The 24263-nt window shown below is 42.3% G+C and overlaps 1 protein-coding gene across 2 annotated transcripts in view; it reads right to left on the reverse strand.

Moving 5' to 3' along the window:
* Positions 1–24263, reverse strand: part of VWC2 (von Willebrand factor C domain containing 2) — a 64455-nt gene that overhangs the window by 20756 nt on the left and 19436 nt on the right. The window lies entirely within an intron of this gene.

The following is a 24263-nucleotide window of genomic DNA, read 5'->3' on the forward strand; positions in this document are numbered from 1 at the left end:
ATCATAAATATATTTATCTGGATGTTCCCTAATTCATGCTTTCGGAGTAATGGTATTTGCAGAAATCATAGACCAAGCAGATTTTAAAGCATCTTTCAGAGCAGTTTTGCATTAATTGCAGCCTGTGAACTTTTAAGGAGGAGACTGATACCTGTAATATTTTAATAGAAATGCTTCAAGTTTCTTTTGGCATAGATGTAATGCACGTAAGAAAGCAAAATGTACAATCAGTCAGAGCACCAAAAACACTGGAGGATGAACTTGAGTGAGAACCAAGTTTACCCATCTAAATTTGGACAGGAAACCATCCTTCTGTCTGAGGGATCTTTCCTAAATGGAGCTGCAGGGCACAGCTGGGGCTCGCTCTTTCCTTCCAGTATAACCAGGGGATGGGAAGGATAATTCTTCTGATAATGGAATTAACTCCCTTTGCCTATGTCCCAAACTGCCACCTATCACAAAGGTATTACAGAACTATTACAGAACTATCTGAATGTGTGATAAGGATCGCTCCCCGGTGCAGGAATACATCAGAACATACTTAGTAGCAAGCTCTTAGGGCTGCGGAAAACCTGTCCTCGCTACTTTCCTGATTTTTAGTTTGTAAAAGCTTTACTGAGTTGTTGAAGGATTCGGAAAGTTCACTAATCAAAAAAAGACCAGGTTTTCAGGCTATTTCCATGCCAGAGATTTAAAGAAGGAAGGTTTGTGTAGCAAAACTTTTGCTTTTACTGTAAAAAGCAAGGATGTGCAAGCAGAAGGACTAGCTATGTGAGCAGAATGGATTAATTTCCCTCTCCATGGAGGGGAGGGCCCATAGGTTGGACCAGGGATATCAGCATCAGTTTTATACCTCAACTCTGCAAAACATGAACGACTACTGTAGGCTGGATGGGGGCAGACTCAGCCTGAGAGGTGAACCAGGCGTACAGAGGAATGGGGGGCTCTGAAGCTTCCCGCAGCAAGCAGCTAAGACGACTACAGGTGTCTTTTTTGAGTGTGTCCATAACTTTTAGCAGGAGCCAGATGATTGTGGAGAAGTCTACTTTGGTTCCTGAAAGTGAGGCAGTGGCACCAGGACTGACATTTTTTTTGATAAGGGCCTGAGATGAGACTTCACTATCAGTTCCTTTTTGGAGTAAATAGTGAATATCAACTCTTGCTGCAAAGCTGCAGCCCAGAGGAGCAGTCATCTCACCATTTTTTCTCACAAAATCTGAGCTCTGCTGGGTGTGTTGGTTGATGAGAAACTCCACATGACCCGGCAATGTGTTCTCGCAGCCCAGAAAGCCAACCATATCCTGAGCTGCATCAAAAGAAGCGTGGCCAGCAGGCCAAGGGAGGGGATTCTGCCCCTCTACTCTGCTCTGGTGAGACCCCACCTGCAGTACTGCATCCAGCTCTGGAGTCCTCAGTACAGGAAGGACATGGACCTGTTGGAGCGGGTCCAGAGGAGGGCCACGAAGATGATCAGAGGGCTGGAGCACTTCTCCTGTGAGGACAGGCTGAGAGAGTTGGGGTTGTTCAGCCTTGGAGAAGGCTCCGGGGAGACTGGTACCACCAGTACCTGGAGGGGGCCGACAATAAAGCTGGAGAGGGACTTTTTACAAGGGCATGTAGCGATAGGACGAGGGGTAATGTCTTTAAACTGAAAGAGGGTAGATTGAGATTAGATATAAGGAGGAAATTCTTCACTCTGAGGGTGGTGAGGCACTGGAACAGGTTGCCCAGAGAAGCTGTGGATTCCCCCTCCCTGGAAGTGTTCAAGGCCAGGCTGGATGGGGCTTTGAGCAACCTGGTCTAGTGGAAGGTGTCCCTGCCCATGGCAGGGGGGTTGGAACCAGATGATCTTTACGGTCCCTTCCAACCCAAACCATTCTATGAAGTCTATTAAATACTCCATTATATCTGAGGGGGCAAGCCGATTCACTGGCGCACAAAGGAGCAAAAAAAAAAGTGAAAAAGTGAAAATTTTACTCATCATGGAGTCTAAAACAATTTCACCCAAGCATTAATTCTTTACGAAAAGGTTCATCTTTCATTTGCAATAAAATATTTTCATTGTCGGAATAATATTTCCATTTTCTTTTTGCCAAAAACTCAAGAAATGAATGAACGGCGCCACGGGTTACCCTATATTTCAGACCACCAGAAGCTAATGTGAGCACAAAATGGGTTGGTTACGCATTCAAAGCTATGGACTATCCTGAGCTCTACAGGATATTTGACACAAGGAAGCCTAGGGTTGCTATGAAAAGGCACACAACTTTCTCAACCTGTACCATATTTAATGGCATAAATCCTCATAACACTGTTATGTCAGTCTACACACAATATTCTTGTTGCAATGTCACTAGCAGGGCTTTGTAACATTTAAATATACTCAGACTATGATTGTGAGTACAAGACCAGAAACAGTATTTTAAAACATTAACGTTCAGAAATGATCTGATACACTGAGGAAATTTTTTACTAGAGATGATTAAAAATATGTTGAAAACATACTACAAAATTATTCTTTTTCTACATGGAACATGAGATAAAAAATATTTCATGTTTGTTCCCTTCTAAGCAGCCTTCCTTTCAAAAAACTTTTGAAAAACTTTAAGAGAATTTAAGGGTTTTTTTTGGTATTGAAAATTAAGGTCTTTCTGCCTCTCCACACTTTTTCACTTCTTCCTCTTTGCTTTTATTGAACAAGGGAGGTTAGCTGTGGGAAAGGGAAAAAGTAGAAAGTAGTTTTAGTAGGAAAACTTTTAAATCTCCCAAAATAAAAAAACCACATTTGCAGTAAAACTGATATTATATGAGAAAGACTTATAAAAAAAAAATCCTGTGGACATGCACTTCTTTCCTACTTAATACTAATACATTTACAAAGCATATTCCATGGACCTAAGAGTCCAGTCACTTCTATATGAGCCTGTAAGTATAAGCCTACAAAGATTATTTCATCTGATACTGAAATACAGGTGCCCCTAGGGTAGAGCAAAGCAGACACAATGACATCAGCAAAACCATACCAATACTTCAGGAACAAAAAACACCCAAGACGGAATTTGGTAAACAAATGGTGACGAACACACCAGGTATTACCGTGCATGCACACCTTCCCAAAGAAAGGGCCCACAGCCATTCAAATGCTTCCTAAATCCCCCTCTTGGGAGCTTGTTCAATGAGAGCGATCCCACTGCAGAACCAGTATCTTCCTGCGTTACCTCCACTTATCCTGCATGCCTCTCAGGTTAAGTAGGCACTCCAACTTTTGCTGCCGTGCAGGACCTTCTGAAGCGCTTACATGGAACGGCTTTATACTGTAAAATGACAAAGGGCCTTGACAAAGGTCACTTTAACAGGAATTACAGTAATTTCATCTATGTTTAACCACAAGGGGCTGACAGGTTGAAAAACCATCATGTCATGTCCAATCTGAATTCCCTGGTGCTTTAAACTTCCAGAGATCCCTCTGGTGCTTTAAACTTTCAGAGATCATGTTATTTTCTATGTAGGATTTTGCTTAGCTGCTTTAACAGTATGAAGGATGAAAGCTTTTGCTCTGGGAGCCATTTCAGGTAGCTGTAGCTTATGGGACTGCTGTGCAGTACTCTGCATCCCAAGAACCCCATTCCCTACTGATCCAGAACAGTCTTACACGTGGGGTGTACCATGGACCCCATCACCATACACAGGGGCATCTGCCCCACCCCCCCACCCCCCCCCATTAACGCCGGACACTGGACGTCTTCTGACAAGACCACATGGCACAAGAAACCCGTCTCCTTCTGACCATGGTGCAGTATGTGCAATGCTGATGATTCAGAAGACCAAACAAGATGTCAGACTTAGGATACATCTACACATTTAGTCAATAGGACACAGGACAATTGGAAGGAAGGGTTTTTTAATGAGGATGGGAAGAAGGGGAGAACAGAATAACCTGGCTTCCCAAACTCATGCCATCAGAGCTTTTTTACTTCAATAATATGTTATGTATGGCTATGATAATTCAAAACCTGATCAATTGCAAAAAGAAATGTTTATTGCTGGTTGATATAATAATCTCTACATGTATTTGAAACTTGCATTTGCAATGAACGTATCAAGTCAATAAAATTCTACCTAGGCTTTGCATTGGTGAGAATAGAGTGGAGTCACATTCAAATGCACCACTCAGAAGAGAGACACCCCCCCCCCCCCGCCAAACTTCTGTTCAGTAAAAAATTAGTCTTAGATCATACATATAACTTATATTGTTGTTTCTGTGTTAAGGTGGCATGCACACAGACATACATGCTCAAATTATTACGAAATTTAAAACTACCTATCTGTGCAATGTGACATGAAGCATCTACACACACATATATACGAACAGAGGACCAGCATGAAAAGCAACTGAAAAGCAAGAACTGTTGCTTAACTGAAAACTACATAGTAATATCTAATGCTCTATCAGAGACCCTAACTGTGATACAATGTACTACTATATAATAAAACTTCTGCCATAATTCACTGTCAGGCAAGAAAAAAGAGATGAGGGAAGAGAAAGGGATTTCCATTCACATCATTTTAAACATAAGGAAGTTCTAAAATCTCTTTTTTTTCCAAGTCACAAGGAAATTCTGTGGCAAAGCAGAGGTTTGTACGAACATGTTTTGCAGTGTTCATAGCATGTGAAAAATGAGCCAGATCCATGGTTGTTATACACCAGATTATCTCCATTGACTTTCAAGTATGAGCTTGAGTGACTTGCATTAATTGAGCCCTGCTGAGAATGTGGACCAATGCTATATAGCTGTATAGCTGTTAACTATATGATTATGCATGAGGGCAAGAATTTAAGTATTTTCTTTTTGAAGGCAAGGTTAAACTTTCAGCATACAACCAGCACCTTTGCAAATGGAAAAGAAGTAGAGCTAACTGTGTCCAGCCTGAAGGAGATAAACCTGCTAGGTGCAAAGATGCCTAACTGGTACAGGGGGTGCACATTTCTGAACAGTCACAGGCACACGGCGGGGCACAGTGATGTGTGATGTGGAGATACTCATTTTGTGTTACGAGATAATCTGGGGAGAACAATCGGATGAGGCTTTGAAAGTGATCAGTCGGGGTGAGACACACGGTGGCTAGGTCCGTGGTCAAAAACACTTCTGGAACACCTGAAATGGCCTCAAACATGAGTCTGCACCAGACCCAGCTGAAAGCTCTTCAGGGACCCATGTGTGCCAAGGACATTCTCCAGACCTTCCCCGTGACCAGCGCCTCTGAGAGCGAAGAGCCAGGCTGGGGCTCACGGTAGGCATCTTGCAAAGCATAGCTGGAGGAAACTGAACTAAAAAATGGGAACGTACAGGGGCCTCAGAGAGCTCCCCCAGAGCAAAGGGGCAGCTGATGACACAGAGACTACACACAGACCAGCTTCTGCATCTCTCCCATCTTTCTGCACAGCCCAGAACAGCACGGGACAAGCACTGGGTACCAGGAACCTGCAAAGCCGTCCTACACTCAGGGTGAAGCTTTCAGGTACTTTGGACCATCTGCAGAAATGAGAGCAGCTCGCAGGCTGACTTACCTCAGCTCTGCCCACAGCAGCTGCAGACAGGATTTACAAAGAATTCTTTCAGCATCTGCAGCTGACAATTTTCCTCATGGACGTATCTGGGATGTTTGTCTCACTAGCACCTATATATTTTAAGACAGTAAACTTCTGAGGCCCTACTTTTAATATTAGGACGATTTTCTGCAAAAACATATACTTTTTTCTTTTTTTTTTTAAAAAAAAGAACCTCCCCACAAAATCACTCCTCTATCCCTATCAGAGTTTTACACTGCCTGCAGAAATTACATTAGTTAGCACTAGCTTCTACAAAGATGGACAGGAGTTTAGGGGAAAAGTAATCACTAAGGACCTCATCTCTGGACATGCTGGACTAGACTTGCATTTGTTTCTCAGTTCCTGCTCTCTTGGTAGGTGATGCAAATAGGTACAGATGCTAAAACGTTCCAGCATCTATAAACAAAAAAAGTCTTTTGAAAATATGTTTGTTTGAAGGATTAAAAGAGAAAGATTGTTTGAAGGATTAGAAGACAAACAGTAGCAAGTCTGAAGTAGTGTCATATCCCTTAAGCTGCATGAGTCCAAGCACGAGCCAGGGATTTTTAAAACTTGAGGGAAGTTTTACCCAGCTAGAGGCGTAATTAAACATGAGTGCAGAGCACACTTAAAAAGCACCTCAAGGACTGCTCTTGGCTGTATGAGTTTTGTCCGTCTTGCTCAAAACATGGAACTTGTTCAAGCCCTTTCAGGAAAACACAGGTGGCCATCAGTCTGCTCCTCAGGCCCAGCAGGTACTCGTGGGTCTCCTCAACATGCCAGCTTGTAACTTCCCAAAGCGTCGCTCTGTGCTGGTCGTGCTTTCACAACAGAAATACACACAGTGAAGTTCCTCGCAGTGGAAAAAAACTTGTACTGAAAGCCAACGTCCCTTGGCCTCACGCTCCTCCACTGATATCTGGGCACTTGGTCCTGCTACCACTGCACAGGCTGATGAGAAACCAGAGAAAGGAAGAATCTGCTTGTCGAGGGCAAAAGACTCTTTTTATTGAAGAGATTTCCAGAGAGCAACAGATTCTTGTAACAAAAGCATACAAAAGATATCTGATGTGAGAACGTACTTCATCAGTTAGAAATGCCATTCTCTCATTTACTGGAAAATAGATCACTCTGCATGGATGTCTTACCCTTGCAAAATCAGATATCACTGGTTTGTTCATTATGGGGCAATTCTGAATTCAATACCAGGAGCAAATTCCAAAACAAGTTAAAAAAATACAGGTTTTGGTTTCAAACCACCTAAATCATTGGGAGCTATGACCAACCCACAGTCACAGTGGCAACACTATTTAAAATATAGTAACAGGAGTATAGAAATCAACCACAAACCATTCGTGCAATATGATGACAACCCTACTTTTTCTCCCACTGAATAGCACTAACTCTGTGTGATAGCCACATGCTTGTTCCATGTCCCCATCTCTTAGTCATGGAGGAGAGAGGAACTGTTAGAATCTGAGCTGCAAAATCTAAATCAGGCAAGTTTCAGTTGCACAGCAGAATTTTCTTTCTATACAAGTTTGACTTGCCACAAGGGCACCTTTTCAAGATGGTTACCAACATGAAAGTTGAATGCCACAGTGTCAAATTTTGTTTGTCAGTTTTGTCTGTACTTCAGTTACTACCAGTCCACAGGGTGATGGAAAGTTTTTGTACCATTTGAAAACAAAGACCTGCTTGAAGTGCATCATGTATTTGTTCTGCAGTTACATGCTAAAAAAATTTTTCCAAACCTACAGGACAGTACAATGCACGCTACAGAAGACGCACCACAGCTGGTGTCACTGCAGGACGTATCTTCATGGGTATTCTTCTATAAGTTGCCCAGATCTGCATGCAAAGTGTAATTCCAGCTCCTGACAAAACCTTGAATTAAGACGAAGTATTAGTGAATAAGGATGCTGTTACCACCTTGGGAATTTACACAGATATACCATAGTTTTTGGCTGTCAAAGCACTTGCCCGACTGCTGAGGGATATGTTGTAACTGAACAATCCCAAAGGACAGATGCAAGTTGGGCAGATATTTAGTATCTGAAAAGATCACTCAGATATTGAGGCCTTTTTCTTGCAGTTCTTAAGCACTTTGGAAAAAATCCAACAAATGCTGCTCAAGCAGGTCCTGTTAGTCTGTTGATGCATCAGTTAACTCTGCCAGATGTTGCTGGTGATACACTGACTACACAGAGTAGAAATGCAAACATTCAATAAATTCACTAAGAATCACCTTAAAAGCCGTTTTCCTTCACTTCAACGTTATGATTAGGTGTCCCAATAGAAAATACGTTTTCAGAGGTCCACAGAAAGAGCTCTGCAAAGATCTCAAATTAATTCAGACATATTTATAATACTCAAAACAGCAAGAGCTGGATGTAAGAGGGTCTCTGACACACTTGCCTTGGCCCCTTTTCCTACCATGCTGGTAACGGTACATGGGACTCTACAAAAACCAAAATGGGTACTTTTATTTAGAAGAACAGTACAGCACAAGCCCTGCTGAAAACCTTCCAAGGCCATCTATCTAAATTATTGACAAATTGAACATGATCCAAGGAATTGATGGTGTTAACAAAACATCTATAAAGTTTGTGGAATGTGTTCAACCATCAGCTCTACATGCAAGTGCAAAAAATCTGTGAACTTAAATCATGCTTTATGTTAAAAAGAGATTTCCTAAAACGTTCTAACACAAAACACAGGATAGAGCAAAAACATTCACTTGGAGCAAATAGCTGCAAGTTACAACAACAGAGGAAAAAACCTATCACTTCATCAACATTTACTGAAGGCTTAAGAACCTGTGGGTCAATGAAAGCTAACCCAATCTACCTAACAACAGAGAGGTCCTGCAGAACAAGTTTCTCCATGTCTTTGGTTAATTATTCTTCCAGCTAACCAAAAACCCCTGCAAGAAAATCCCATTTCTCAAATCACCTCTACACCACAAACAAATGACTTTGCTTGTGCTTCATCCTACACACAACAGACCCAAGTCAGTCCTAATAGTGCTAAATGCATACACGCATGGCATTCTGCTCGGGCTCTGCAATGATGTAACGTGTCCAGTATACCAGAAATTTAGAACATGCCACACTAATTAACCAAAGATTTATCAAGTTGTTAATATATGGGCTCAAAATCTGCAGAGCACTGACAAATCAGAATGCTTTTTTGGCGCGATACTTGACTAATGCACTTGTAAGCAAAGAAAACTGGGAAATTTAAACATTTGGACAAGCGTTTTTTGCGGAATATACTCCTCCTCGTGTGTGTGAATGCACACAGTGCTTTCTCTGTTCTCTTGCAGAAAATTCAGGAATTCACGTACCACCTCCACATCCCTAAACGCACAACTGTTATCAATTAATACTGCTACAAAACCTCCCTTGCCAAAATAAAACCTGATTCGCTCTCTACTCATCCGGCATATAGGAGAAGGAAAGTATCAGTTGGAGACAGCTCCTGCAATGCAAACATCTCCTACCAAGACCAACAAGTTATGGATGGATAGGCAATACTAAAAGGAACACTGGCAATTCAGTGGATCCCAAAGTAGCCCAAAGCTCTTGAAATGAGTTTGCATCCTTTCTTGCCAAATCAGCCACAGAATTATTTAGTTCCCCTCTGGTATTTCAAAGTTATTATCCGTGGATACATATATTAAACCTTTTTTTAAAAAATTTAAATAAAAATGTCTCTAGCATATATATTGATGGGTGCCATCATTTAGAATGTATTCATCACTTCTAGGCTACCACCGAGAGGCGGTGATCAAGGCCAAACCAGAATCTACAAACAGGCATTTTCAAAAAAACGCCAAAACAAAACCCAAAAGTTTGTCACCTTGTTGTTTGTAGCAACAGATGAAATTTCAGATCGCAGCTCAATGACTAGAACAGACTGGTGGAGGACGTCTACCCATTTAGAAGCATGGACTGCAATATATTTACAGTGTATTATGGCAGCCTTTCAGTAGCATTTTCTGCACAGGAAAGCTGGGAGACAGACCAATTAAAGCAATTACAGAGTACGTACCAGGGGACATTACTAATGGCACTAAGTTGTGATCCTGCCATTAGCTTGCTATAAGTAGATAATTTCATACACAACTTATACCCTGTCCTTGTCAATGAGATACTGAAATTACACCAAAACTCACTGCAGGAGCAAGGTTTTCTAAATTAAGAATATGCATGTATGCACACACACACATATATATATGCACACATATACACACATACATATATAACTGTATGTTGCGTGTATTTTATAGTACATTATTATATAATATATATTACACCATATATCTACATTGCAGAAAATGTAAGGAGAAAGATAGTATTCTACTTAATGTTCTAAATCAGAGATAAAATACATGTATACAATTAAATTATTAAAATATAGTAGGAAATAGAAGACTGTCAATGAAAACAATTTCTTCTTTTACATACTTGCCAAGATCTGGGTTTGGTGTCCTATGCTTCTTTAGGAGCAACTGAAATTTTTTTTAACGCTAAGGCAGTGTACAAAGTTGCAGGGATATACATGTGCTTTAGTGGTCCACTAACCAGCCTGAGAAGAGGAACACCAGACTCCACGTGAAAGGTGCTCAGGCCACCGGCTCTGCACAGTCCACTTTTAAGTCATTATTGCAAGAGGCCTCAGCTCTGTCAGCATTTACCTGTCCACGGTGCAAGCCGAATACTTGGTCCCAGGAGTAAACAGCCTTGGTTCATCTGGCATGAAAACTCAGAGCAAAGGAAAGCAGAAAAAGACTGACAAAGTCTTTGTTCTGCAAGATGAAATTTAAAGTTATAGGCTTCATCATGACTCCCTGAGGTTTTTGGCTTGTTTTTTTTGTTTTTTAGAAAACACTACGCTGTCCAGAAAACGCCAAACAAGAGCTCAGCCTCCCTTTTCCCATGTAGCGAGCACAGCCCTCTCTCACTCACACCGTGTCGGGTACCTCCATTTCAACAGTGTGGTACTGGAGCAAAAGCAACTGCATACAAGAGAACAACAGGAGGACAATTTAGATTAATTCGTTCTTGGTTCTTTAGTTCTTTATTCCCTTCTCTCGAAGCCCTGCCTAAAAGAGAAACCGCAGCTGTTTTAAGGAGCAGCAAGTCCACCTGGTTCAAGACAGTATCTTACAGGTCTGACTGAGGCTCAGGACTTTCTTGGGCTGCCGTGCCAGGCAGCTAGGAGCAGCGGTAGAGTCTGAACCCTGCAATGAATAAAGCTACTTGCTCCTCAAAACTCAAAAAAAGGGATAAACTACTTCAGCGTATTATTACTACTGGGCATGTGCTTATGGGCAATTATTACAGAGGAGTTGATCTCTGTAATATCACCTGTCCAGAATCACTATCATCCCCAAAAGACTATTAGCAGAGTCTGTGGTCATCTTACACTAATGATAAAATATCCATTTTAATTCCCTCCTCCCCTTTTAAGGAAGTAATCAGAAACTCTAATAATCAAATTGAAGAAAATAAAGAACAGTGCAACTGTGACAGCATCCTGTATAGGAAAACACCAGTATGTGGTTCCTTGCCTCTGAAAGACCGAAAACTATTCACTGATGTTTAAACCACCTAAATCACGACCTTCACGCAGGATTTGAATGTAATAATGCCATTCAAAGAAAACTCCAAAGAAAGAAATAATTACTCACGGGCTTCCAATTTTAATGAAAGTTTCCTGTTGTAACAAGAACAAAGTATGATTAAAGGGTGCCTGGCCACTGGAATTTCATATGGCATGCTTATTTCTTACAGTAGCTTTTACCAAGTTGTAAAACTGAAATCATTAATTTAAACCCTTAAAATATCGACATGATATGTTTACTACCAAGTCTTAAAAATAATTGGGTCATTATCATTAAAAGCTCCTTAACTGACTGGAACTTGAAAGTGCTTGCAATGGTGGAGATAAAATGCATAAAATGAACACTTTTTAATTCCATTTTTAATGCTATGTAATCTAAACAACCAAGACATCAAAAACTGCACACTTTCTAACAGACGATTTTTCAGTTTAATGACATCCAGTTTTCCATTGCACTTTCCCCTTTGTCCCATGCCTTTCAATCTTCCCATTTATTTTAAATTACATTAAACCTGCAGCAAAGACAGACGTGCAATCCTAAACCTACGGCTGGGTGCACGATTCCCGCAGTGGCAGCTCCCCGTTCAGAGCAGCCAGCACCGCCTCATTCAGAGGTTGCTTTATTTCCTTTGCAAATAATCATTAGCTTCAAAGCAGAGGCAAATGAGTCAACATATCCTGTAATTATCAGTAATCCAAAGATGACTTACAGAGAAAACGAATGACAACTCTGGCACGCCAACTCTCTGCTGCCAGTTTTGTCTTGATTTCCACCAGAGCTTAAGAAAGTTGCCACCGACCAGTCTGATGGCACACCTGACTCACACACTGCCACATACTAATATAAATCCTTCAAACCGCAAGGCTATTTATAGGCAATTCACTTCTACCCCGCACCACGTGATGGCGGTTTCCCGGTGCTGCAGCCGCTGCTCAGCGAGCGCTGCCGGTCCACTCAGCTCCCCCCAGCACCGCAGCAGCTCATGCCTTCAGCTCCATCCGTATGTGCAAACACCCTCTGCAGTCCCGTTAGATTTCTCTTGAGCGTTGGTTTCTCCACTGCCAGTTGTTTCATGCTACACAAGCTCCTGGGACTAAGGTTCACCCTGTTTTACTACACAGGACACCCAGAAGCCAGAAGAAGAGGTAGCAGCAATCCACATGTGAAGAGCTGAAAGGAAGGGAGTTCCTGCCCCCAAAACCCACCACATCTTCATGGGCGAGCAGGAGCTTGAAAAGTGCAGAAACCTGCTGGCCAAAGATAGGAAACGGAGACCCCTGAACTTGGACAAGTCTTGGAGAAGACTGAACAACACTGCAGGGAACCTGAAGCCCTGCTCGAAGGAAGGGTGCAGAGACCTCTCCTCAGTTAAACCTTTCCGAGCCATCCACGTCATCAGCTTGGGAGATACAGAAAGACACTGCTATCTCCCATGGCGTGACACACTCCAAGTCAGCTGTTGACACGCAGGACCACAGCTTGGTAGAGAGTTAAACTCACACGTGGCAGAGGTGAAAAAGAGACCTTCCGAATAGTTCAATACCTTGAAGGCTTCCGGCACTAAGAAGTACTGAGTTACAAAGCACGTTCATACACCAAGACAGCGTGTGTGCAAACTCAGTGTCACCCTCCTCCTTCTCCCATTCTCCTTACGCTTGCACAATTATCTATTTAAGGTGCGAGTTGTTCAGAGTGGGGGCTGTCTGCTTTCTCACCTCACAGCTGTCTTTCCATTATCAATAAACACAAAATAAAATAACACAACTCTTTTCTGTAAAGTGAATGTAATATATACAGTAATCTGGGTCATTTCCTATTTTTTTCCTATGGTGAAATGCAACTGTTGATGTTTACTATGGGTAGCAACAGAGGACCTTGTCCTAGATCAGGATCCTGCTGCAGTGCTGTTGTACTGTTTTGGTGTTTTCTTCTTCGTTGTTTTTTTTTTTTTTGATTAGTTTGGGGTTTTTTTCGGTTTAGTTTGGGTTTTTTTTCTTTTTTTTTCTTGAGAGATAAGTCTATCCTAATTTCAATGTTAGGACTGCATGACCACAAACCATGCATCAGTCTTGGTAACTCAAAGCTCTATCATTTTATCTACATGTCCATATACAGGACAAGGATCTCCTTCCTTGCAGTTGTGCTAAATAAAATCTCTAAGATTGTTACAATGGCAATCTGAATTCTCCCGTACTGCACAACTGCACATAGCAGAAGCCCACAGGAAACATTTATAAGCGTACACAAAACTCAACACCTGCACCGTCTATTTTGAAAACACTATAAATAGGCAATGACCCAAATCTAACCTGGCTCCAGTCCAAACCAGTGAGTCAGAAGGTTGGCAATTAAAATTATACTAAACAAGAAAACAACCTGAGAGACACTTCACCTTCATTTGGATGTAAATCCTTATCTAAGAATACCTCTTACACCTTTTTTTCCAAATAAACCAGGCAGCCAGGCAATATTGATGGCACTAATACATGCCTGAGTACACATATTCTTAATAAATAGATTGGACAAAGAAGTGGAAAGTTCCCAATTTACGTAAACATTTACACCTTCTTTGCACGTTAATGAAAACAATTAAAGAAACTGAAGTCAGGGTCAAATAAGCAAGCTTATTAAACTGGAGTAAGCATGTTAATGAATAATAATTACTTTTAAAGGTGTCCTGAAGATTCCTTGCTTCGTTCACTGGCCAAGCTTCCAGATTAATGATTGACGCTACTCTCTTATTTTTTCAGTACTTTCAAACTTCACGTTGGTGCAGGATTAACAATATACTGTACTGAATTGTCCCATTCAGGAATAATAATCATGATCAGAATTTTTCCCTCCATACTTGATACACACCCTTCAGCGCCAGCCAAATCCCCTATGTTTTGTGGCTATCGAAGGTGGCGTCTCAGGGTGAGAAAACCACTCTGTGTACAGGATAGGCAATACATAGTTCAGGAATTGACAGTTCGGGGACTGTGGCATTGAGAATTGCATTTACGAAAATAACAATGTACTTCTTATGAAAAATAGGCGTTTAGACTGTAAACTTATTAAAGCAGGGATTTACCTGTTATTCTTTATTCACATAAGACGTACTACCTAATCTAGTCCTAGTTCCTGGATTTAGGGTCTTTAGTGCTGTTGCCAACATAAACGAGCCAATCACAGACCTAGTGAAAGCTGCCCCGGGACTGGAAGTCTCTCTAAGCAAATGAATTTTTTGACCACGTGGTTTGAGGGAGGAGGCGCTGAGAAGTCACAATACATTGCTTGATCTGGTCAAGAAATCTATGCTACAAATCCTTTTTGAGTTACTTGTGCAAGCAAACATAAAACTACGCAAAGAAGGCAGCTGGGAGGGAGTCATTTTAGCCAAGCAGTGAATCCATTATCACTACCAAAAACTTCACATGAGCTACAGGTGTCACTAGACAGATCAGAACTGGTTGTTGCAGCACTTCCCATTTGAAACAGATGTCGTCTCCTTAAAATGAAAGAGGAAGAAAAAGCAAATCATTCCCCAAACCTCAAATATTTTTTTACCAGCTGACACCAGCTTTGATGGTGACAAGCAGAACTGGGCATCATGGTCTTCCCTCAAACAACAGAGCATAGGGGCATGATGGACTGGATGAGACACCCTTGGCTCCCCATTCCCTGAGTTTCTCACGCTCGGGATGCTTGCCCTAGATACTGAAAATCTGGGAGTCCATAAAGTACATCACACAGAATTTGCGTATGATGTTGAACTTAGAGGATACTTTACATGTAGGGCTGCATCTTACAGCTTCTCCTCCTTCCTCCGCTCTCCTAAAAAAAACCCAAAAACAAACCCCAACTTCCCTGTGATTTTTGTGCTTGCAAAAGACAAAATGGTATCTTTACAATCTGCACCACTGAAGCCTTTTGCCAACAATGAAAAACATCATGTCTGCTTACCCAGGAAAAACAACTCAGAAGTGAAATCATTCAATCTTTCCTTAAGTTCCTCTGCTGCTCACAATTAGTTCCAAGGTCATGAAAAATCTATTATGACTAAAGGCAATAACTAATTAAAAAAAAAGTAAAACAGAACAAAAAAACCCTATGAATTTTCAGCTAATAGTTCTATTTCTTGAACATCCCAGTGCCTCTACTGACAACAGACTCTACCACCAACTTCCCTTTTTTTTTAATAAACATTTAGCTGTGCCAAGCCCCACCTTTTTCTCATGCATTTTAGATAAAATTCTCCTGCCAAAGCAATAGAAACATGCTGTGATGAAAGCCACTGTCAGACACATATAAAATCTCGATAAGCTCATCAATAAAATGGCTGCTTAGCGCCTACGGTAGGACGAAAGTTTTAAGACTCTGATGGATGACTTTGTTGAGGATTATTAAAGCAATGAAATAAACCTGGTGCTCGCAGGAGTGCAGGATGGATTCAGGGAAGACACAGACGCGTGCACCATGAAGTTTGCTCCTCTCTGCCTTGCAGGGTTATAGCCAGCCAAGCAGATGCAGGGTCTGTGCAGAACATACAGCCACCATGGCTCTGCTTTCCATGCCTCACACTCCCACATTCTTTACTTGCAAACATTTGGATTTGACCCTGTGGCCAGGTATATTCTTCTCCCCCAAACACAGGTAACAAACACATACATCAGACTGCAAGTAACAGCACCTCTTGCCTACGTCACTATGGGTACGCAACCTTTTTCTTCAGCGTGCCATACTCTAATTCTCCCTCTCCCATCTTCCTTGACTCCTTCTCTACCTTTTCTTCCTCTTCATTCTTCTCTCTCATTTTTTCCTCATTCCCATACCATCCATCTCCTTTCCTTAAATCACTTAAGCACTACTTGAACTAAGATGTTGCCAGAATTAATGATCAGCTTAGACGATCGACAAATATCCACAATTATAATTGCTCTGAGCAATTATATATAATTGCTTACCAGACCAGTGTACCAAATTAAATTTATCAGGAAAGGAAACAATGTTACTTAGTTCCATACAGCCACCGTATCGCAGACTTATCTTTCAAACAAAGGAACGATAAGCTTTCTGTTGAAACATTTCACATTTCAATGATTATACTGGAAAAAGCACCTACATTTTCATTGCAGCACGAGAAGAGATGGGTTTACTCTATCTACAAGTGTGCATGTTTACAAACACAGACACAACAAGGGCTAGCATGCTCTGTTTTACTCATTTATGAAATTATTCTAGGCAGAGGTGGGGAAAAGAAAAAAAAGCAAGGTTTTCCTTTGAGTTTTCCCTCCCTTATTACAGTTTTTCGAAACCTTTATATATCAGCACATTCCTGGGATACAATAATATTTTGTTTTCTTTTATCATTCTAGTGCATATAATCTTTATGACAGTTTGGCATGGCATTGCTCTGTGCCTCCGCTAATAGGTATAGTTCATACTAGTGGGAAAAAGGCCAGTGACAGAATTCAAGCTGCAAACCTGATAGCTACAGACCTATCTCAATCCCGTCAGTGGTCTCAAAGCTCACAGAGAAAATAGACTGCACACCTGTTTCTGGTTAAACAAAGAAAATTGGATTTTTATCAGTTTGACTGTCATCTTTTACATAGCACTGTTTTGTCAAGAGCCACTAATGAAAGAACTTAGCAGCAGATAAAGGACATACAGCTTTGACTGAATTCATAGATTTATCTAAAATATTTTCCAGCAAGAATTATATGCACTATTTCAGCTCTGAAAAGAACGTAGGCTTACAAAGCACGGAAATGGATGTCTTAAAATATATATCTATATTATTGCATATGACTAAGCAGCTTCATTAATAATGATGTCTCTGAAGATTTCGGTTTTGCACATAGTCTTGGTGAAGGTTTAAATATACTGACTGTCTGTAATCCATATTAATTTTTGCTGGCATTTTGAATGGATGCCCTAGGAAAGAATGGATGGTTTTAGCAGTTTGTATGCTAATATATAACCCAAGAGTTAACACGTTCATTTCCTTTTTTGTCCGTGTCTTGTATGTGCATGACCATGAACGTGGTACTTGCTCCAGAAGCGTTCTTCTCCAACACTACTTCTACACGTTAGAGAGGCGCTGTGTGGCTGAACTGCGTTGGAGATGGTTGGGCAGACTACATACTGTGCTCATGGAGGTCTGTATAAAGACTGGAAATAGACAACGCCAACTGCATGATGCTGCAGCTTGAAGACCTGGAGGTCTTTCTGAAAAGTCCACCTAACATTTCAGTGGTACCAGACGAATGAAAGAAACTTTTGAAAAATTGAAAAGAAGTTCTGAATCAACACACAGCTTTTAACTGTTCTCTGAGACCATTAAAAGAATGAGTTAAAAAAAAACCAAACAAAAAAAACCCAGAATGAAAACGAGAGTCCCAGTAGTGGAGCAGCAGAAGCAGCTCTCCCCATAAAGCTGGAGATGCAAACTCAAGCCTGTTCCCAGAGCCATATCTAAGGGTACCCTGGGCAATGCAACTGCCAGCAGATACCTTTCCGTTCAGCTGAGGCGTCAGAGCTAAATAAATAACACGCTAACCACATCATTTCTTTGTGCACATGAACTGCAGGAAATTTGTGTGCCTCAAGCGCACTCACCAGATGGGATAATTAGGCTCAGACAGATCACTGACCTTCCTAACAAAAATACCCCAGAAATGGAGGTTGACTGAATAAATGTGTCACGTTATCAAATTCCCAAACAATCCATGGAAAGCCATCTATACTGACTCATCCAGCAGCTTGGTATTCCTGTGGGTGCATCTTGTGAGCGATGAAATCATTGGGTTTGGGGTATTCTTCAGTATTTCTTGAATTTTCTTTATGGAAAACAGGAACTGAGAGTTCACTACTGGGAACTACTCAGCTGGTTTTCTACAAAAATTATGAAAGCACATATATATGCATTTATGCTAAGCTATTCTCTCTTTAATTATCACTGAGGCTGGTTTGTCACACTAAAACAATTTTGGGGAAGTCAAGGCTTTGAGACAGCACAAAATGCAAATGCCATTTCACCTTCCATAAATGGAAGGCATGACACCCATTTAAATAACACTATTTTATCTGGAATTATAAAGGTAAATATAATCAAGTAATCTTATGTTTGAAAATAAGTTCATTATTTTAGTGTTACAAAGGCCACATGAGACACTGCGCTCTCCCTGAAATCAGGGAGGTTTCCTTCCTTTCTCCATCAAGTCTATTTTTCCTTTCTCGATGTGTAACACAATGTTCAAACCCATACTGATGAATAATCACATTCCCATGAGGCTACTCTCTTATTTTCCAGGCATTGTCATGTCATATAATTCTCTTCCTTGCCAATATGCCCTAAACCAGAAAGGGTTAGACACAGTGCCAATCATTGCTAAGTCCAATCTTCTATGAACAAAGCACGCACCACAACCCCAAAGACAAGCAGCTCTGGAAGTTCACAGGCAGAAGATAACACCAACTCCTCAAGAGTCCTGTAGCTCCCATGGAGATTAGGGCTGGGTCAGTGAACCGCAGCGACTGGCAGCATCTTTTCCTGTACCCAGTGTTCTCAGGCAGCCAGAAATTTAGTTAATCCAGCAGCTTTCTATGAGCACAGCCTACAAACACGTTCCAAATAGCCCAACACAGACATGCAGCTCCACTTGGCCATACACTTGACGTTCTTGCATGAATGGATCCATCTTGCTATTTGAGACTTGTATCTATATACACTACTTCCACAAGGAAAAACTGGGCATCAAAAGCTAGTCTTTATTTTAACAAAACACATATATTCCAAAAATCAAAATAACTAAATACTCAAATTCAACTTGCAGCAAGATCTGCCTAGTATATACAGTTCTTCTTTGGCTAGGATATTTAAAGGTTATTGAAGGGACCTACACCAAAGAGCCAGGGCTTTAGTGAGGAAGTTTTATGTCTCCTACTCCACGCAAGATGCACTCACACATGTGGACACCACTTCCTATAACAGCTGTTGATGTGCAAAAACAGCGAATCACAACAGAATTGTGAAAGTATCTGTGTATCTAACTTCTGCCCCCAACTGAAAATTATTTTAACAGCTCTTCAGTTGGAACTCTGCTAATGAACTAACCCACAAATTTAAAAAGGAACACAGATTTTTGATTATAAAGCAGGCAAGTAAGCAGGGAGGGAAAACGAAAGATAACAGATCAAATCATCTTCTCATTGATCTGGAGGTAAATCAGCAGTCACTCCATCAAAACAAGAGGGGTCACAAGAATATATGAAGCGACTCAACCCAAATATTTAAGCTCAGTATTTTGCTCATTTCATGCAAGTCCCACCTATGCCACAACCACCCACAGCCTGAATTTACAGACAATCCACTACACGGTAAAAAGAGATTTGACCTTAAAATTACTTTAACACTGACCTCTAGTGACAACGGGTGGGAATTTACCTCTTTATGGAGCTGCTCAGTTGGGAACGCATCTTCGGGCCACTCTAATTACAGAGCTGGCTCTTGCATCTCCAATCCATAGCTACCCCCACCGCAAGGAGCATGCAGCCACGGAGGGCCCCCAACTCGTGTGTATTAGTTACAGTCACGGGTGAATTATGGGTGACGCGCTACAGTCTGTAGAAATTTTATGGTTAAATCCAAACCTCTGTTTTCACCTATTAAGAAGAGGAAAAGGCAACAAAAAGGAATACAAACACTAGATTTCGAGCCTCGTAACTGTAACAAATTATTACAGCATAAGCTAGGCACAACTAATGACATGACAACTGGCCACATCTTCAGGCAGCCAACCAAGATGTCATCTTTCATCTCAGGGACTGTAATACCAAGGCAACCTCTTCTCCTCTAATGCTCTGTAGCAAAAGTAGCCTTGCAGCTCTTGGTACAATACTCGGGCAGCTTTCTGTGCAAACGAGGGTGTGATGGTCTGTGTGCCCACAGGAGCAGGTATTTCACCTGTGCATCCACTTCAATATAGTCCAGATGGAAGTATAAGCATGTTACAGCAAACTGCCAACCACCTTGTCTCAAGAAAGTGGTAAGGAAGCTACAGCTGCCACTCCAGTACGCAGCCCACCTTACTGTCTTTGCATGTAGACTCATAGAATAGTTTGGGTTGGAAGGGACCTTTAAAGAATCATAGAATCATAGAATCATAGAAACGTCAAGGTTGGAAAAGACCATCGAGTCCAACCGTCAACCTATCACTGCCAAGTCCATCTATACCATGTCTTCAAGCACCGTATCTATCCGTTCTTTAAATACCTCCAGGGATGGAGACTCAACCACCTCCCTAGGCAGCCTGTTCCAATGCTTGACCACCCTCTCAGTGAAGAAGTTTTTCCTAATGTCTAACCTAAACCTCCCCTGGCGCAGCTTCAGGCCGTTTCCTCTCGTTCTATCACTCATTACTAGGGAGAAGAGATTGACCCCCACCTCGCTACAACCTCCTTTCAGGTAGTTGTAGAGAGCAATAAGGTCTCCCCTCAGCCTCCTCTTCTCCAGACTAAACAACCCCAGCTCCCTCAGCCGCTCGTCATAAGACATGTACTCCAGACCCTTCACCAACTTCGTTGCCCTTCTCCAGACATGCTCCAGCACCTCGATGTCCTTGTAGTGAGGGGCCCAAAACTGAACACAGTACTCGAGGTGCGGCCTCACCAGTGCCGAGTACAGGGGCACTGTCACCTCCCTGCTCCTGCTGGCCACACTATTCCTGATACAAGCCAGGATGCTATTGGCCTTCTTGGCCACCTGAGCACACTGCTGGCTCATGTTCAGGCAGCTGTCAACCAACACCCCCAGGTCCTTTTCTGCCAGACAGCTCTCCAGCCACTCCTCCTCAATCCTGTAGCATTGCATGGGGTTGTTGTGACCCAAGTGCACGACCCGGCACTTGGCCTGGTTGAATCTCAGTTGGCCCCGGCCCAATGATCCCGCCTGTCCAGGTCCCTCTGTAGGGCCTTCCTACCCTCCAGCAGATCAACGCTCCCACCCAACTTGGTGTCATCTGCAAACTTACTGAGGGTGCACTCAATCCCCTCATCCAGATCATCAATGACGATATTGAACAGGACTGGCCCTAGTACTGAGCCCTGGGGAACACCACTCGTGACCGGCCACCAACTGGATTTGGCTCCATTCACCACCACTCTCTGGGCTCGGCCGTCCAGACAGTTTTTAACCCAGCGCAGAGTGCACCCATCCAAGCCGTGTGCAGCCAGTTTCTCCAGGAGAATGCTGTGGGAGACTGTGTCAAAGGCCTTACTAAAGTCCAAGTAGACAACATCCACAGCCTTCCCCTCATCCACTAAGCGGGTCACCTTGTCATAGAAGGAGACCAGGTTAGTGAAACAGGACCTCCCTTTCATAAACCCATGCTGGCTGAGCCTGATCCTTCAGTTGTCCCGCACTTGCTGTATAATGGCACTCAAGATGACCTGCTCCATGACCTTCCCCAGCACCGAGGTCAGGCTGACAGGCCTGTAGTTCCCGGGATCCTCCTTCCGACCCTTCTTGTAGAGGGGCATCATGTTTGCTAACTTCCAGTCATCCGGGACCTCCCCGGTTGACCAGGACTGCTGATAAATGGAGAGTGGCTTGGCAAGCTCCTCTGCCAGCTCCCTCAGTATCCTTGGGTGGATCCCATCTGGGCCCATGGACTTGTGTGCATCCAGGTGGAGGAGCAGGTCAGTGACTGCCACCTCTTCGATAACTGGGACTTCACTCTGCGTCCTATCTCCATCTCCCAGCTCAGGGGCCTGAAAAACCCGAGGATGACTAGCTTGACCATTAAAGACTGAGGCAAAGAAGGCATTAAGTACCTCTGCCTTCTCCTCATCCTTTGTGGCCAGGTTACATTCTGCATCCAACAAAGGAGGGAGATTCTCCCTGGCCTTCCTTTTGTCACTAACATATTTATAAAAGTCATCTTCTCCAACCCCCCTGCAATGAGCAGGGACATCTTCAACTAGATCAGGTTGCTCAGAGCCCCATCCAACCTCACCTTGAACACTTCCAATGATGGGGCATCGACAACTTCTCCAGGCAACCTGTTCCAGTGTTTCACCACCCTCATCATAAAAAATTTCTTCCTTATATCTAGTCTAAATCCATCCTCTTTAAAACCATTACCCCTTGTCCTATTACTACAGGCCCTACTAAAAAGTTTGTCCCCAATGTCTGGGAGGTGAAGTAAGAAGGTGATGGCCATGGCCCACTGCAGGGAAGCGTCTCGAGAAGGAGTTTCAAAAGTGGGAAGTGCTTTCGCTAAGCATGGTGTCTGACAACCCCTGTAGCATGTGTATATATACATATGTGCATACACACACACGTATACAGAACATGCTTAGTCAGGAGGCTAGAAATCTGCCAGCTGGACCTCAAAGGGTGAGAACCACTTTTGGAGCTGATCCCAGCTGGGGGTAAATATGACTGGGTTTTATGTCATCTGAATCTAGACAGTTCCCTTTTCATTGTCCAGATGTTGTAATCCGTCTATTTCATTTACACTAACATGACTTGCATCAGGAGATTTTCACTTTCTGTCAACTATCCCTCCCAAATATTTGTCCCTGGTAGCAGTCCTCAAAACCAGAGTCCAGAAAACTTCTGCTCTCCCCAGAACTTGTTTCAAGGACTGTAAAGGTTTCCAGACTGCTCCTCCACTTAGCTGATACCACAGGGATTTTCATGGAAGCATCCTCTGGTGCACAGCCGTAGCCAGGTGACCGCACAGCCAGCAGCACAGCCAGGGGGAGAGCACCAGGGCCCTGAGGGAGCGTGCACCACAACAGACCTCAGCGCCAAAGTCAAATCAGTCATACCTAGGCACAAATACAAGCCCACGTATTTCAAGATAATTGACTTGACTCTCCAGTCATTTTGACTGGAAAGAATCAGCTGTCAGAACAAACTTAACTAAGATGACTGAAGATTAAACATTCGACAGATGTGAAATTAAGAAGTCCTCTCATACTGACAAATACATCACCTGCTCATAATGAAAACTGCACAATGGATAAAACTAGTCTGCTGAATGAGAAAAATCAAGAAAGCAGTTATTTTCCAGCACCACAGGCATCTAAATGGTGCACTTGACTAATGCCTGCTTGCCCGCAAGCCAGGGAGCCTTTGGCAACACACCTGGACCTCGCCTCCCCCAACGCTTGGACCTGATGATTCTTCTTAGCAGCTTACCTAATCGCAGCAAAACACGACAGCCACAGGAGAAGGAAAACATACCTTATTTAAACACACTGAAATCAAAACCCAACCTGCGGATTTAATGTTTAGGCTACAAACTAGGTAATGAGACTTGCTCACGTACTCCAGCTGTATGTATGAGTGCTTATGGATGTACACGTATAATTAGATTTAAATATCTATAGGAAAAGAGAGAGAGAGAGAGAGATGCACTAAATAATGGATGCAGAATTGCCTCTAAGTTGTCATAATCATTACCTGGCTTGGTATGAACTGGTCTCAAAAACAATCATTCACTCATGTTAGTGGTTGCCAAACCTCCATCTAATCCATTCATTAGCAATATAACAGGTTAGCAAGCTGCCATGGCAGGAAAATAATTAGCTTTCCATTGTGGGGTGGCAACATTCTCTATTGCATTGACATAACAAGTAACTCCATAAACTGCTATAATTTATTTGCTTCTGAGCTCCCCCCCCCCCTTAATTAGCCCTTCAGTAGATTGTATTAAATACACACGAACTATAACTAGACAGTCCTTTGACCAATCTCAGAAGTCTTAGACAGTATGAATAGCTATTACACAAGCAATTTATGGGTGACCTACCTTTAGGTTATTTAAATACAGCTTGATAGAATAGCTGAAAACAGACCATGCCAAAAGGCATTTTCATTAGGTCTCTCCTCCATCGTCTGCACGTACCAAGTAACGTGTTATCATGTCCCAGCACACACCACAATGACTGTGCAATGGTTGTGGGGGAAAACGTTTGCTGCTGTTTTAAAGATCTCTTAATTAGGTCTGCCTTCTTGTCTTAATAAGAAGGTACATGGACTTCCAG

This window comes from Nipponia nippon, unplaced genomic scaffold, assembly GCF_047370975.1.
Source record: "Nipponia nippon isolate SJK-2023a ecotype South Korea unplaced genomic scaffold, ASM4737097v1 scaffold_1, whole genome shotgun sequence".
Taxonomy (NCBI): domain Eukaryota; kingdom Metazoa; phylum Chordata; class Aves; order Pelecaniformes; family Threskiornithidae; genus Nipponia; species Nipponia nippon.